The following is a 17,586-nucleotide window of genomic DNA, read 5'->3' on the forward strand; positions in this document are numbered from 1 at the left end:
TAATGGTCATGAGAGAATCCGTCGTACAAAATTTATTCAAATCGGATAAGAATTGCGCCCTCTAGAGGCTCAAGAAGTCAAGACCCAAGATCGGTTTATATGGCAGCTATATCAGGTTATGGGCCGATTTGAACCATACTTGTCACAGTTGTTGGATATCACAGCAAAACACGTCGTGCAAAATTCCATTCCAATCGGATAAGAATTGCGCACTCTAGAGGCTCAAGAAGTCAAGACCCAAGATCGGTTTATATGGAAGCTATATCAAAACATGGACCGATATGGCCCATTTACAATACCAACCGACCTACACTAATAAGAAGTACTTGTGCAAAATTTCAAGCGGCTAGCTTTACTCCTTCGGAAGTTAGCGTGCTTTCGACAGACAGACGGACGGACGGACGGACAGACGGACGGACATGGCTAGATCGACATAAAATGTCACGACGATCAAGAATATATATACTTTATGGGGTCTCAGACGAATATTTCGAGTAGTTACAAACAGAATGACGAAATTAGTATACCCCCCATCTTATAGTGGAGGGTATAAAAAATCGGCAGAGTCCGGCCGGGTTTCGAATCGGTTTATAACCTGATATAGCTGCCATATAAACCGATCTTGGGTCGTGACTTATTGAGCCTCTAGAGTGCGTAATTCTTATCCGATTGGGACGAAATTTTGCACGACGTGTTTTGTTATTATATCCAACACCTGTGCCAAGTATGGTTCAAATCGGCCCATAACCTGATATAGCTGCCATATAAACCGATCTTGGGTCTTGACTTCTTGAGCCTCTAGAGGGCACAATTCTTATCCGAATGGAATGAAATTTTGCACGACGTGTTTTGTTATTATATCCAACAACTGTGCCAAGTATGGTTTAAATAGGTCCATAACCTGATATAGCTGCCATATAAACCGATCTTGGGTCTTGATTTCTTGAGCCTCTAGAGGGCACAATTCTTATCCGATTTGAATGAGTTTTTGCACGAAGTATTTCGTTATGATATCCAACAACTGTGCCAAGTATGGTTGAAATCGGTCTATAACCTGATATAGCTGTCATATAAACAGATCTGGGGATTTGACTTCTTGAGCTTTTAGAGGGCGCAATTCCTATCCGATTTGGCTGAAATTTTGCATGACGTGTTTTATTTTTACTTTCAACAACTGTGTCAAATAAGGTTCAAATCGGTTCATAACCTGATATAGCTGCCATATAAACCGATCTGGGATCTTGACCCCTAGAGGTCGCCATTATTATCCGATATGCCTGAACTTTTGTACGACGGATCCTCTCATGACCATCAACAAACGTGTTTATTATGATCTGAATCGGTCTATAGCCCGATACAGATCCCATATAAATCGTTCTCTCTATTTTACTTCGTGAGCCCCAATGGGCGCAATCCTTATACGAATTGGCTGAAATTTTACACAGGTCTCCAACATATAATTTAATTGTAGTCCGAACCGGACCATATCTTGATATCGTTTTAATAGCAGAGCAACTCTTTTCTTATATCCCTTTTTGCCTAAGAAGAGATGCCGGGAAAAGAACTCGACAAATGCGATCCATGGTGGAGGGTATATAAGATTCGGCCCGGCCGAACTTACCACGCTTTTACTTGTTTAATTTTAGTTTCTGCCTCTAAAGAGAAAATGTCCAAAGAAGTTGACAGCTGCGATCCATTGTGGAGGGTACATAGGATTCGGCCCAGCCGAACTTAACAGGCTTTTAGTTGTGTGTGTGTGTGTTTTTTTAAATATACAGAAGCCGCATCGAATTATGGATCGCTCTTCCCATGGCTGTTAGAAGTCATACCACAAAGACATAATAGCACAATTACAATCTTATGATGAACATAATTTTGGGCACCAACTATTACCTATTCAGTACATGTCTATAAAAATTGTGGTCTCAATTAAAATTTGTGAGCTTCTTTAGTCCATCATTCAGGTTGCGTATACAGAGTATGGACTGATAGTTGTATTTACTTTTGAACCGCACTGTTTAATCTGATACTAGCACAACTGCTACTAGAGTACTTAGGTATCGGTGTAAAGCAATTAAATTCTCTTTTAATTTAGCATATGCTTTGCCTAAGAATCTTTTGTAAACAATCTATATGCCACATTATTCATACTAATTACACATGTATGAGGAGTTCAGAAGCCTTCCTTACATCATTTGGCAGCAGGCGAAATATGATGTTTGTATCCAAATACAAGCGCGATATTTATGGAGTACGGATAAATAGGTATGAGGACATATTCCCAGTTAGTCGGAGGATGTATGCCGCATATGTAACCGTCAATGTTCGCTCTTTCACGGTGTATGGAGTGTATCAAGTGGAAAGATTCAACAAATGCTGCATAATTATGTGTTTAATTAATTTTTTGTTCAGCCATGTGTTTACGGGTATCTGCTAAAATGTAAATGTAATTGTGTGAATTATGTGCAATAAGGAAACTCTTGAATCCTTGTTTCAAAGGCAAGTACTTTTAGCTTTGTGAAACCAACACTAATATTAGAGAACGAAGTGTAAAACAAATTAAATGTGTTTTTTTACTGATAAAACTATGTTTTTCGATATAAGGTATTAACATGGTTGTGGAGTTTGTGGAATTAGAGTCAGCAAGTTATTTTTTTACTGCTTTCATCATAAATAATAAACTTGTATTTCAATAAGAATGCATCAAATTAAGGAAATTTAAATAAGTTTTTTATTTCATTGCTAGCACACTTCTGGCAATGTGTTCCAGCATTATCGTTTATGAATGCAGCAATATATAGGAAAAATGTTAACACTATCTCAATTTAGGCTCTATCTTACTTATGGATCTTTTCGTTTAGCTGTTTTGAACTGATTATTTATTTTATTTATTTAAATTTGTAAGTAAAAACTGCAAAAATGTTTGCTGGTACTGGGACATCAGTAATTGTTCGCTAAAGCAGCAAACATGTTCTGAAATTCAGATGGTAAAAGTTGAGAAAGCCTAAAGCTGTCATAAGAACTTCAAAAATTTGGTATTTTATTTTATCTTTTTATGTGAGCGGAACATAGCGTAAAATGTGTTTTTTTTACAATTCGATTCGGCTACAATTTTTAAAAAATTTTAAATAATAGCATACAAAAAACTACCAAAATCATATTAATGCTGCTGAACAAACTTACGCCAAAAACTGCAAAAAAACTGTATGAATGTATAGCAAATGCTATACAATTGTTGTTGCGAAGTTGACATATTTTGTATGGATTTATTAAAAAGTTTTACATTTTTAATTTAATAACAGTAGACTAATTTCTCTTGGTGTATGAATTAACCAGTTCTTACTTGCGCTTCATTAAGTTGGATGGATAAAAATTGCAACTAAGGCACTGGAGACTATTATAGATATCCGACTTATAGACATACAGATTAAGTATAAGGCAGCCACTGCTGTTATGAGACTTAAGGCGATAGAATGAAAAGAGGATAGGAGCGTCATATCATCGCGTGAAATCGAGAACGATAGCAAACCTTTCGGTTAGAATACCAGACTTGAGCCAACATAATCGAGTAGAAGGGAAAAAAATTCCGCCCAACGAAATTTGCTATTCAAAAAAGCAAAAATTTTTGCTAAAGCAAGCAACAGTTTATGTCTTTTGAAAATGGAAAAGCATACATGGCTGCTGTTTTAGCAAATATGAAGCCGTTGGTTTAGCAAACATTTCAGTCTGTTAATTTAATTTATTCAGTTTCGACTACAAAATCAGCTAAAATATTGAATATTCCTGTGGAAAAGGCAAAAAAATCCTATGGCGCCCACCAAATGGAATTGAACTGCATTAAAAGTGTAATGTGAATACAAGAGAAAGAACTATATAGCAGAAGTACGCTCGTAGAAACAAATTTGCTGATAATAGTATGTTTGCAATTTTAGACCAGCAGGCAGCATGCTAAATAGTTTCTTGTTTCCTTAAAATACCAGCTGTTCCATTTATGAAGGGGTTGTTGTTAAATAAAATTAAACAAAACAAAAACAATCAAAAAGGCGTTAAGTTCGACTGGGCCAAACTTTAGATACACACCACCTCGGGTATATATGTAAACTACTTTCATCATAGCTCGGTGAAAAATGGATAATTTATACCCCCATAGCAGCTTTATCGAAATATGGTCAGAATTGCACGTATGTCGAAAAGCCTAACATAAGTCACTGTGTCAAATTTCAGTGAAATTGAATTATAATTGCGCCAAGACCAAGAGAGATCGATCTATATGGCAGCTATATCCAAATCTGGGCTGACTTGGGCCAAATTGAAGAGGGGTGTCGGAGGGCCTAACACAACTCACTGTTCCAAATTTCGGCGACATCGGACAATAAATGCGCCTTCTATGGACCCAAGATCTTAAATCGGCGGATCGGTCTATATGGCAGCTATATCCAAATCTGGACCGATCTAAGCCAAATTGAAGAAGGATTTCGAAGGGCCTCCTCTAATATTTCCAGGATTTACAAACAGAGTGACGAAATAAGTATTCCCCTTTCCTATGGTAAAGAGTATAATAAAATATGAGAGTAAAATACTTTAAGCGAGATTTCATGCATATGCATACTCGCCCTAAAAGCAGGGTAATTTATTTGCTACCGTGCAACAATATTTTGCCTGTCCAAAAGTAATACGTGTTGAATATTTAAGCAGATTGGGTGGTTAAAATAGCAGATTTTGTTAGTTGAAATAGTACAGAGAACTGCTAGAACAGTAGGTGTTTGTTTGCTGAAACAGCAGGCAAAAAAATTGAAAATAAAAAATTGGCAGAGTTCGGACGGGATTCGAATCGGGGCACACGGAGCAACAACGAGAGCCGTTGCCGTTGTCCAACGTTTCAACTTCCAAAAGATGCCCACAAATGACATGTGTATGCTATGGAAGCTAAGTAGTCGTATAGAGAAAAAGTCTATCACTACAAAGAACAAGTAAAAGGCTTTTCGTCAGCTAAATCCAAATATGGTCCAATTTGTACCAATTTCGGAACGGACATTTAGTGGTCTAATAAATACAAGTAAATAAAGACCGATCTGAATCATATAGGACACGGATGTCGAAAAGCCTATTATAAATCACTGTGTCAAATTTCAGCGAAAACGGATAAGAAATGCGCCTTTAATTGGTCCAAGACCTTATGCAGAGAGATCGGCCTTTATGTCAGCTATATCCAAATACCGATCTGGGCCGAATTGAAAAGATGCCGAATAGTCTAACAAACTCTCTGCCCCGAATTCCAGCGAAATCCGGCAAAAAAATGCGCCTTTTATGGGCCCAAAACCTTAAATCGCGAGATCGGTCTATATGGAAACTATAGCCAAATCTGGACCGATCTGGGCCAAACTGAAGTATTATGTTGAGTGGGCTAACACAACTCACTGTGTCAAATTTCAGCAAAATCGGATAATAACTGTGGCTTTTAAGGGCCTAAGACCTTCGGCAGATTGGTCCATGTGGGGGCTACATTAAGATATAGTTCGATGTAGCCCATCTTCGAACTTAACCTGCCTACGGACAGAAAAAGAATCTGTGCAAAGTTTCAGCTCAATATTTCTATTATTAAAAACTGTAGCGTGATTTCAACAGACAGATGGACAGACGGACGTAAGGACATGGCTAGATCGTCTTAGATTTTTACGACGATCAAGAATGTGTATAGTTTATAGGGTAGCAAATGGATATTTCGATGTGCTGCAAATGGAACGACAAAATGAATATGCGACCTACCAATATATGGCCCTTGAAGCCTCCACACCTGATATGGCCGCTGATTTATTCTGCTCGTTTTGAAAGAAACACAAAGAAAAACAAGTAAAAGCGTGCTAAGTTCGGCCGGGCCGATTCTTTGAAACCTACCACCATGGATTCTGCTAAAATATGGGTATATCTGGTTATAGACCGACTTGGACCATACCTGCGGCTTCCAGGGGCTCAAGAAGTCAAATCGGAAGATCGGTTTATATGGGAGCTATATCAGGTTAAAGACTGATTTGAAACGTACTAAGTACAGTTGTGGGAAGTCATAACAAAACACTACGTTTAAAATTTCAGTCAATGCATCCCCAATGACTTACATCAATAGTTAGTATCTGTGCAAAATTTCAAAACTTTACTCGTTCGACCGCTATCGTGATTTCGACAGACCGACATGGCTAGATCGACTCAGGATGTCTAGATGATTAAGAACAGTTATACCAAATGGGGTCCTAGATCAATATTTTGAGGTGTTACAAACTGAAAGACTTGATTAGTATTACCCCATCCCATGGTGGTGGGTATGAAAACCAAGCCTTTCTTTTCGCATGAGGTGTTCTGTGCCAAGTACTGTCCAAATGGGTCTATAACTAGATATACCCATATTTTAGCAGAATCCATGGTGATGGGTTCACAAGATTCGGCCCGGCCGAAATTAGCAACCTTTTACTTGATTTACTTTATTTTACTCTCCTTCTAACAACCTCATGATAAATTGAGCACCAGAAAAGTTCAACAAGCAACAGCTGGCACACTCCTGCACTCATCAAAAAAAGTTTGCTGAAAATAGCAAACACTGTCTTCTGAATATTGGTAGTTAAATTTTCAGCTAATTTAGCAGTAATTCTGCTATTACAGCAGTAATACTGCAATTTCAGAGTAGCAGGCTTACTGCTGAAAAGTCAGTTGTTTGCTGAAGATTACTGCTGCTTAATTATGATGGAGGTGTTAGAAGAAACAAGTAAAAAGGCGTTAAGTTCGGCCGGGCTGAACTTTGGATACCCACCATATCGGGTACATATGAAAACCACCTTTCATCAAAATCCGGTGTTAATTGTATATCTTATGTCCCATAGCAGTTATTTCGAAATATGTTCCGATTTGAACCAAATACTAGTCGGTACAAGTCATTGTTCAACTGTGTATAACAAAATATTGGTCTTTTTAGAAGTTATAACTAAAAATAAACCGATCTGAACCATATACAACACGGATGTCGAAAAGCCTAACACAACGCACTTTTTGGGGCCAAAACCCTAAATCGAGAGATCGGTCTATATGGCAGCTATCTTCAAATCTGCACCGATCTGGGCCAAATTGGAGAAGGACGTCGATGAGCCTAACGCAACTCATTGTCTCAAATTTCAGCAAAATCGGATAATAAATGTGGCTTTTATGGGGGCTATATCAAGATATAATCCGATATAGCCCATCTTCGAGCTTAACCTGCTTATGGACAAAAAAGAATCTGTGCAAAGTTTCATCTCAATATCTCTATTCTTAAAGACTGTAGCGTGATTTCAACAGACAGACGGACAGACGGACGGACATGTCTAGATCGTCTTAGATTTTTACGCTGATCAAGAATATATATACTTTATAGGGTCGGAAATGGATATTTCGATGTGTTGCAAACGAAATGACAAAATAAATTTGCCTCCATCCTTCGGCGGTGGTTATAAAAATAGCACACATATGTAAATGTGTGTCTCAGTGGATGTTTAGAATCAGCACTGAATGTATACAATACTTTCCATAACCTTTTTCTTCAAATTTAGATACAAAAGGCCGTGAGAGTTATGTGTACATTAGCTATAAACAAATACAGGCAACCATAAAAAGTAGCATACATTTTTTTTTCAGTAGACTTGTGTACTTAGAAGAGAAGGTTTTTTTAGTTTAAATAGCAGTAGGAAATGTTTGCTTATACAGCAGCCCTGTATTTGCCGAAACAGCAGTAATGTCTGCTTTCCCATTTTCAGCAGATAAGAACTGCTCTTTTAACAAACATTTTTGCTGTTTTGAATAACAAATTTGGTTGAGTGTGGTCTGAAATTGCAAAAAAAAAAAATTATAACAACAGAACTACCGCTGTAATAGCAAATATAACAGTCAGTAGATAGTGTTAGCTTTTTTTCTATTAGTCTAAGGATCTAGTGAGTAGTACGGAAGTCTAAAATTTTTTGAGGCAACTTATTTCAATTGGCCATTACAGAAAATTTGTTCCTCTAGCCGAACGTAGAATAGATTTCCCAGTGCCTCGATCTACTGCGATTCTTCTCAAATCTCTAACTCCCAATTTCGGTATGTCGCTCTTCCCTTGGTCACTCCAATGGAGTATTGGTCTTCCGCTTTTGAGCATTCTATAAATCCGCATAAAAGCCAAATTCTTCAAAATCAGCCTTATTTGTGCCTATGACCCAACGGAAGATAAGGACGAGCCGACCTAGGATATTTTCTACGAGCGCCTAGAGAGAGAATATGACCGCTGCCCCGCCCATGATGTTAAAATCGTTCTGGGAGATTTTAATGCGAAGATAGGGAAGGAGGACATTTTTGGTTCAACAGTCGGAAAGTTTAGCCTCCACGAGATAACGTCCAGTAATGGGTTGACGCTGATAGATTTCGCCGCGGCCAAAATCATGTTAGTTAGTTGCACCAGATTTCAACATAAAACTATTCACAAAGCCACTTGGCTGTTGCAGCAAAGGTATGCACCCGTTTGAACATGGCGAGGAAAGTACGATCTGACACTGCACGGAAGCTGAACATTGAAAAGCTGCAAACACAACAGGTGGCAGCGACATACTCCACTCGATTGACCCAATTGCTTGATGAAAGCACTCCTTGATCCGATGATATATTGGTGCAGTTGCAAACTATAGCCCACTCCATGGAAAATGCAGTGAAATCTGTACTTGGGTACCGGAGTAAATATTCATAGTTTTTAGGGCCCATACCCCAAACTGGACATATTTGCTGACTTTTGCAATAAGGACTTTAAATGAGATTGCAAAACGAAGTTGATATCCAATTTTTAGGGCAATGGCAATATCGGGTTCAAATAAATGATATATAGATATATGAGAATAGAGCACGTTGCTGATATATTTTCCGGGCTAAGTATTTGGGGGACCATTCCAATCCCCAAAACACACCTAAATCGGGCACATTTACCGACCATGTCAATGTGGAGCTTAAATGAAAGGTATAGGGGGTAGAGTAAGAATTGATACCCAATTTTCTGGGGGTCTACTCCTTTCCCAAACTACCCCACAAACAGCAATTTATTAGAGACTATCGCAATATGGGGCTCAAATAAAGGTATTTGGGAGTAAAATACGAATTTGATATCCAAATGTAGGACCATGTATTTCGGGTATCACCCCTGTCCCAAAACACCCCCAAAGGGAAAAAATATTTGGCTCAAATAAAAGGTATTTGAGATTAGAAAATGAATTTGATAATCTATTTCTATTTTTATATATTTAAATATTTAAATATATAAATATATATATATATATATATATATATATATATATACATATATATATATATATATATATATATATATATATATATATATATTGTGCACAAATACTTCTTATTAGTGTAGGTCAGTTGGTATTCCAAATGGGCCATATCGGTCAATTTTTTGATATAGCTGCCATATAAACCGATCTTGGGTCTTGACTTCTTGAGCCTCTAGAGTGCGCAATTCTCATCCGATTGAAACGAAATTTTGCACGACGTATTTTGCTATGATATCCAACAACTATGCCAAGTATAGTACAAATCGGTCCATAACCTGATATAGCTGCCATATAAACCGATCTTGGGTCTTGATTTCTTGATCCTCTAAAGGGCGCAATTCTTATGCGATCAGAATGAAATTTTGCACGAAGTGTTTTGCTGTGATATCCAACAACTGTGACAAGTATGGTTCAAATCGGTTCATAACCTGATATAGCTGCCATATAAGACGATCTTGGGTCTTGACTTTTTGAGCCTCTAGAGTGCACACTTCTTATCCGATTGAAATGAAATTTTGCACGACGTTTTTTGTTATTATATCCAAAAACTGTGCCAAGTATGGTTCAAATCGGTCTATAACCTGATATAGCTGCCATATAAACCGATCTGGGATCTTGACTTCTTGAGCCTCTAGAGGGCACAATTCTTATCCGATTTGGTTGATTTTTTTTTGCACGAAGTATTTTGTTATGATATCCAACAACTGTGCCAAGTATGGTTTAAATCGGTCCATAACCTGATATAGCTGTCATATAAACAGATCTGGGGATTTGACTTCTTGAGCTTCTAGAGGGCGCAATTCCTATCCGATTTGGCTGAAATTTTGCATGACGTATTTTATTTTTACTTTCAACTGTGTCAAATAAGGTTCAAATCGGTTCATAACCTGATATAGCTGTCATATAAACCGATCTGGGATCTTGACTTCTTGACCCCTAGAGGTCGCAATTATTATCCGATATGCCTGAAATTTTGTACGACGGATCCTCTCATGACCATCAACAAACGTGTTTATTATGTTCTGAATCGGTCTATAGCCCGATACAGATCCCATATAAATCGTTCTCTCTATTTTACTTCGTGAGCCCCAATGGGCGCAATTCTTATACGAATTGGCAGAAATTTTACACAGGTCTCCAACATATAATTTAATTGTGCTCCGAACCGGACCATATGTTGATATCGTTTTAATAGCAGAGCAACTCTTTTCTTATATCCATTTTAGCCTAAGAAGAGATGCCGGGAAAAGAACTCGACAAATGCGATCCATGGTGGAGGTTATATAAGATTCGGCCCGGCCGAACTTAGCACGCTTTTACTTGTTACAACTAAAAGCAGTATTTTTTTGCTAAATCACCAAACATTTTCTGTCGTTGTCAGATGAAATAAGTAAAAGGGTGCTAAGTTTGGTCTGGCTGAATCTTATATACCCTCCACCATGAATCGCATTTGTCGAGTTCTTTTCCCTGTATGCTATGGTATTGGAGATATATCAAGTTATGGTCCAACACGAAACATAATTGAATTGAATGTTGCACACAACAGTAAATGTCATTGTGCAAAATTTCTGCCAGTTCAAATAACAATTGCGAGCTTTAGGGGCTCAAGATATAAAATTGGGAAATCGGTTTATATGGGAGCTGTATCAGGCTATAGTCCGATTCAGACTATATTTGACACAGTCGAAGGTCATGGAAGAAGCGGTTGTACAAAATTTCAGCCAAATTGGATATTATTTGCGCCCTCTAGATGCCCACGAAGTTAAAACCCCATATCGGTTTATATGAAACCTATATCAGGTTATGGACTGATTTCACCAATACTTAGCACAGTTGTTGAAAGTCATAACGAATAATGTTGTGCAAAATTTCGGACAAATCGAGTAAGTATTGCATCCTCTAGTGGCTCAAGAAGTCAAGATCCAAGATCGATTTACATGATTGCTGTATCAGGTTATAGACCGATTTCAGTCATACTTTAAACTGTTGCTGGAAACCATAACAAAGCACCTCGTGCAAAATTTTTGCCAAATCGGATAAGATTGCGCCCTCTAGTGGCTCAAGAAGTCATCGGTTTATATGGCAGCCATATCAACTTTTGAACCGATTTAAACCATACATAGAACAGTTGTTGGAAGTCATAACGAAACATGTGCAACATTTCAGCCAAATCGAGTAGGTATTGCGCCCTCTAGTGGCTCAAAAGTCGAGACCCAATATCGGTTAATATGGAAACTATATGAGGTTATGGACTGATTTATACCATACTTAGCGCAGTTTTTGGAGGTCATAACGAAACACGTCATACAAAGTTTCAGCTAATTCGGATAAGAATTACACTCTCTAGAGGCTCAAGAAGTCAAGACCCCTGATCGGTTTATATGACAGCTATATCAGGTTATAGACCGATTTCAATCATACTTTGTATTGGAAATCATACAGTTATTGGAAATCATAACAAAGCACCTCGTGCAAAATTTCAGCCAAATCGGATAGGAATTGTACCCTGTAACAGCTCAAGAAGTCAATATCCAAGATCGCTTTAAATGACAGCCATATCAAAACATGGACCGATATGGCCCAATCCCAACTGAGCTTCACTAATTAGAAGTATTTGTGCAAAATTTCAAGTGCCTTTACTCCTTCGAAAGTAAGCGTGGTTTCAACAGGCAGACGGACGGCCATATCTAGATTGACTTAAAATGTCATGATGATCAAGAATATATATAAGGTTCTGAGACGAATATTTCGAGGAATTACAAACGGAATGTCGAAATTTTAATGATGTAGGATATAAAAACATGCTTACTTCGGCCGGGTCTAATCTTCCGCCACCATTGATCGCATTTCTCAAGTTCTTTGCACGATTCAAATGACAGGAGGTCAAGCAAACGCCCTTTAAGGTCTCAAAAAATACAGTCTTGAAATCGGTTTATGTGGGAACCATATCAAGTTATATACCTATTAAGACCATAATTGGCATGGTTGTTGAAGGTCGTAGAGGTCGATAGGAATTTAAGCAAAATCTGAAAAGAATTGCGCCAACTAGGGGGTCAAGAAGTCATTTTATGGATCGGTTTACATGGGGGCTATATCCAAATTTGAACCGATATGGCCCATACGCAAGCCCCAATGACCTACATTAATATGAATCATCTGTGTAAAATTTTATGTTGCTACCTCAATTGGTTTGACTGCCGTCGTGATTAAGCGGACAAACGGACGGACATGGCTAGATCGACTCATAATGTCAAGACTATCAAGAATATATCACAGACGGAATGACTAAATTAGTATAGCCCCATCCTATGGTGCTCAAGAGTTATGTAAGAACATAGTTCCATATAGCTCATATACAAATTGACCTGGCCCAATTAAAGTTTTTTAATGCGTCGCCAGGCAATCGGACAGGAGAGTAAGACACAATTGCTTTAAAAGTTTACATTGCAAATATGGATAGTCAAAATTATGCTTCCATCATACAGTAGTCGACTTAGAATATATTTGCAAATTCTTATATTAATACACCTGAGTATTGCGTTTGTATATATCCCGATATCTTCTTATGAGGCAAATTCTTAAAATAAAACAAGTAAAAGCGTGCTAAGTTCGGCCGGGCCGAATCTTATATACCCTCCACCATGGATCGCATTTGTCGAGTTCTTTCCCCGGCATTTCTTCTTAGGCAAAAAAAGGATATAAGAAAAGATTTGCTCTGCTATTAGAGCGATATCAAGATATGGTCCGGTTTGGACCAGAATTAAATTATATGTTGGAGACCTGTGTAAAATGTCAGCCAATTCGAATAAGAATTGCGCCCTTTGTGGGCTCAAGAAGTAAAATAGAGAGATCGATTTATATGGGAGCTGTTTCGGGCTATATACCGATTCAGACCATAATAAACACGTATGTTAATGGTCATGAGAGAATCCGTCGTACAAAATTTCAGGCAAATGGGATAAGAATTGCGCACTATAGAGGCTCAAGAAGTCAAGACCCAAGATTGGTTTATATGACAGCTATATCAGGTTATGGACCGATTTGAAGCATACTTGGCACAGTTGTTGGATATCATAACCAAACACGTCGTGCAAAATTTCATCCCAATCGGATAAGAATTGCGCACTCTAGAGGCTCAAGAAGTCAAGACCCAAGATCGGTTTATATGGCAGCTATATCAGGTTATGAACCGATTTGAACCATACCTGACACAGTTGTTGGATATCACAACAAAACACGTCGTGCAAAATTTCATCCCAATCGGATAAGAATTGCGCACTTTAGAGGCTCAAGAAGTCAAGACCCAAGATCGGTTTATATGGCAGCTATATCAGGTTATAGACCGATTTGAACCATACTTGGCACAGTTATTTGATATAATAACAAAACACGTCGTGCAAAATTTCATTCTGATCGGATAAGAATTGCGCACTCTAGAGGCTCAAGAAGTCAAGACCCAAGATCGGTTTATATGGCAGCTATATCAGGTTATAAACCGATTTGAACCATACTTGGCACAGTTGTTGGATATAATAACAAAACACGTCGTGCAAAATTTCATCCCAATCGGATAAGAATTGCGCACTCTAGAGGCTCAAGAAGTCAAGACCCAAGATCGGTTTATATGGCAGCTATATCAAAACATGGACCGATATGGCCCATTTACAATACCAACCGACCTACAGTAATAAGAAGTATTTGTGCAAAATTTCAAGCGGCTAGCTTTACTCCTTCGGAAGTTAGCGTGCTTTCGACAGACAGACGGACGGACGGACGGACGGACAGACGGACGGACATGGCTAGATCGACATAAAATTTCACGACGATCAAGAATATATATACTTTATGGGGTCTCAGACGAATATTTCGAGTAGTTACAATCAGAATGACGAAATTAGTATACCCCCCATCTTATGGTGGAGGGTATAATTAAATATCATCTCATTGACTGCTTACCAACCTTAGAGACTGCAATATGTCCCAGCTTTATCTTATCAGAGGTAGCTGGTTGATATCACTCACATAACCAGCAAACTAACCAGAACGGTGTTTATTGTCAACGTAGTATTATCACGTCACAGATTTGTTTTAAATTAAATTACTATTAACTTATAAATGTTTATTTTCAAGGAGGTATAATTATATTAGAACTATGATTATCTGCTCAAATGCGATAAAAGAAGGCTTAAATTGATTTGTTTGGGTTTGTTGAAAAATCATGAAAATAAACATTGATTAAAATCTTTAATTATGTCATGTTTGTATACATATTTGCTTTCAATCAATTTTACACGCATATCTACAAACGAAATGTATTAATAACACATTATTTCATAAATTCTGGTATGGAATATCAATGTAACACCACACACCAATTGATTCACGTGTATGTTACGTTTATCGATACGGATGAGATAAAGACAACTATTTTTTTGTCCGAGAGCGATTCGCGCGTTATCACAACCGTATACTTTTTAGACGACAAACGATTGTTGTTACCGCAGTTCGTCTATTTGCGAGTACTACACAAGCTTTACTACTCGCATTTTTTGCTAGCTGAGCTGAACGACCATTCGTATCTATGCATGGCGATGTGATCGCGCCTTTGTGACGTAGTTGAATCTGTGGTAGGTGGTGTTGATTATGGCATCAAGGTAACTCAATAAAAAAGTTGACAATATGATTATGCTCATAAGGCGTAAAAGAGCAAATGTGTTGCTAATTTATATTCATGACTGCACTACCTTCCTTTAGGGTTACCATGGTCCAATATAACCAAATATTTTTTTTTTTTGAAAAAAAATGCAAACAAAAATCACCTAAAGGCCTAAACGGAATGAGCTTTGCTTTTGAACGTTGCGTTGAAAAATTAAACTCTACAAACCGTTCTTGGCACAGTTGTCGAAAGTTATAACTGAAAACTATGTTCAACATTTTATCCAAATCAGACAAACATTACGGCTTCCAGGGGCTCAAGAAATCAAATCGGGAGATCGGTTTATATGGGAGCTATATCAGGTTATAGACTGATTTGGACAGTGCTTGACACAGTTACTGAAAGTAATAACAGAAAACTATCTGCTAAATTTTAGCCAAATCGGACAAAAATTGCGGCTCCAAAGGGCTTAAGAAGTAAAGTCGGGAGATCGGTTTATATGGGAGCTATATCAAAATCTGAAGCCATTTGCAATCTTCAATGACCTACATCAATTTTAAGAATTTGTGCAAAATTTTAAGAGGCTAGCCTTATGCGTTCGACCGCTATCGTGATTTGGACAGACCGGCGGACATGGCTTAAACATATACGATCAAGAATATATAAACCTTATGGGGTCTTAGATCAACATTTCGAGGTGTTATAAACGGAATGACCAGATAAGTATACCCCCATCCTATGGAGGTATACTATACAAGTAAAAGATGGCTCAGTTCGGCCGGGTCGAATCTTAAATATCCTCCACCATCGATAGCATTTGTCAAGTTCTTTGAATGACTTTTTCAACATATATATGAGCTACATGAATTTATTGACCGATAGGCACCGTATTTGACATGGCTGTTAGAAGTCATAGAAAAATACCACTACAAAAATGTCAGTCTATTCGAGTAAAAATTGCGCCCTCCAGTGGTTCAGAGTGTCAAATGAGGAGATCAGTTTATATGGCAGGTATATCAGGTTATTAACTGATTTAAATCATACTTGGCACAGTTATTGGAAGTCGTACTAAAACGACAAATGGAAAATTTCAACCAAATTGGATAAGAATTGCCCTCTCTAGAAGCTCACGAAGTCTAATCGGGAGATCACTTTATATGGCGGCCATATCAAGTTTTGTCTGATTTAGACCATTGTGGGCACAGTTGTTGAAAGTCATTTCTCAACGATACACGCAAAATTTCAGCCAAATCGGATAAGAATTGCGCCCTCTAGATGCTCAAGAAATCAAATCGGAAGATCGGTTTATATGACGGCTATATCAGGGTATGAGCCGATTTGAACCATACATAGCACAAGATCGGGTTATAAGTCAGCTATATAAAAATATGTACCTATTTCGCCAATTTACAATCCCAAGCGACCTACACTAATTAGAAGTATTTGTGTAAAATTTCAAGCGCCTAGCTTAACTTCTTTGAAAGTTGGCGTGCTTTCGATGATGGGATACTTCGGACTATATCTTGATATAGCCTCATATACACTATCTGCCGATTTAAGATCTTAGGCCCATAAAAGGCGCATTAATTATCCGATTTCGCTGAAATTTGACACAGTGACTTATGTTAGGTTGTATGGTTCTGATCGGTCTTTATATAGATATTGCTGCCAAAAAGACCAATATTGAACAACGAGATTGTATTTATAGGACCATTTTTCGGTAAAGCTGCCAAGGGCGCATAAATATCTAATTTTTCACCGGACTATGGCGAAAGGTGGTTTACATATATACCCGAGATGTTGGGTATCCAAAGTTCGGTCCAGCCGAACTTAATGCCTTTTTACTTGTTTTTTATGCCCACCACCATAGGATGGATTGCAAACATGCTATATCGGCTCAGATTTAGATATAACTCTCATATAAACCGATTTCTTGAGCCCCTGGAAGCCGCAATATTTATCCGATTTGACTGAAACTTTGCGGTCCAAATCGGTCTATAACCAAGAAAAATGTAATGAAGAAATTTGTTGAGAAATAGATTCGGTTAATATTTTTATACCCACCACCATAGGATGAGGGTACACTAATCTAGTCATTCCGATTGTAACACCTCGAAATATTTGTCTAAAACCCCATAAAGTATATATATTCTTGATCTTCTCGACGTTCTGAGTCGATCTAGCCATGTCCGCCCGACAAATTCCTATTCATTATTCTTTGTTAGCCTAAAAAGAGATACCGCGCAAAGAACTCGACAAATACGATCCATGATGGAGGGTATATAAAATTCGGCTCGGCCGAATTAAGCACGCTCTTACTTGTTTTACTTCATATGTCACCTAAAATCATGCAAAAATGTGTTGCCTCGAAAAATATTTGTTGCCTATCTTTGCAAAACAGTATGCTTTCAAAGACGAAGATTTTTTTGGTGGATTATCCGATTAAACTACTGTAGATAGGGGTACGGTGGGATGAAAGCGATCTCCCGGACTGCAAGATCTCAAACATATGTCTATGTACTATTGACAAAGTCTAAATTAAGTAATTTATCAAATGATTTAAATATTGGGTTGCCCAAAAAGTAATTGTCGGGAATATAGTAG

General features: G+C 37.9%; 1 protein-coding gene across 8 annotated transcripts in view; it reads right to left on the reverse strand.

Annotated features, from left to right (window-relative positions):
• LOC106089084 (serine-rich adhesin for platelets) overlaps window positions 1-14,841 on the reverse strand; it is a 312,770-nt gene extending 297,929 nt beyond the window's left edge. For 7 of the 8 annotated variants that reach the window (XM_059360423.1, XM_059360422.1, XM_059360420.1 and 4 more), the window contains exon 1: window positions 14,287-14,841. The gene's annotated coding sequence lies outside the window, so the exon portion shown is untranslated. Of the gene's footprint in view, window positions 1-14,282 lie in introns of all 8 variants that reach the window. The other variant, XM_059360421.1, reaches the window with a different exon arrangement.
• Window positions 14,842-17,586: the final 2,745 nt, after the last annotated feature.

Source organism: Stomoxys calcitrans, chromosome 1 (assembly GCF_963082655.1).
Source record: "Stomoxys calcitrans chromosome 1, idStoCalc2.1, whole genome shotgun sequence".
Lineage (NCBI taxonomy): Eukaryota > Metazoa > Arthropoda > Insecta > Diptera > Muscidae > Stomoxys > Stomoxys calcitrans.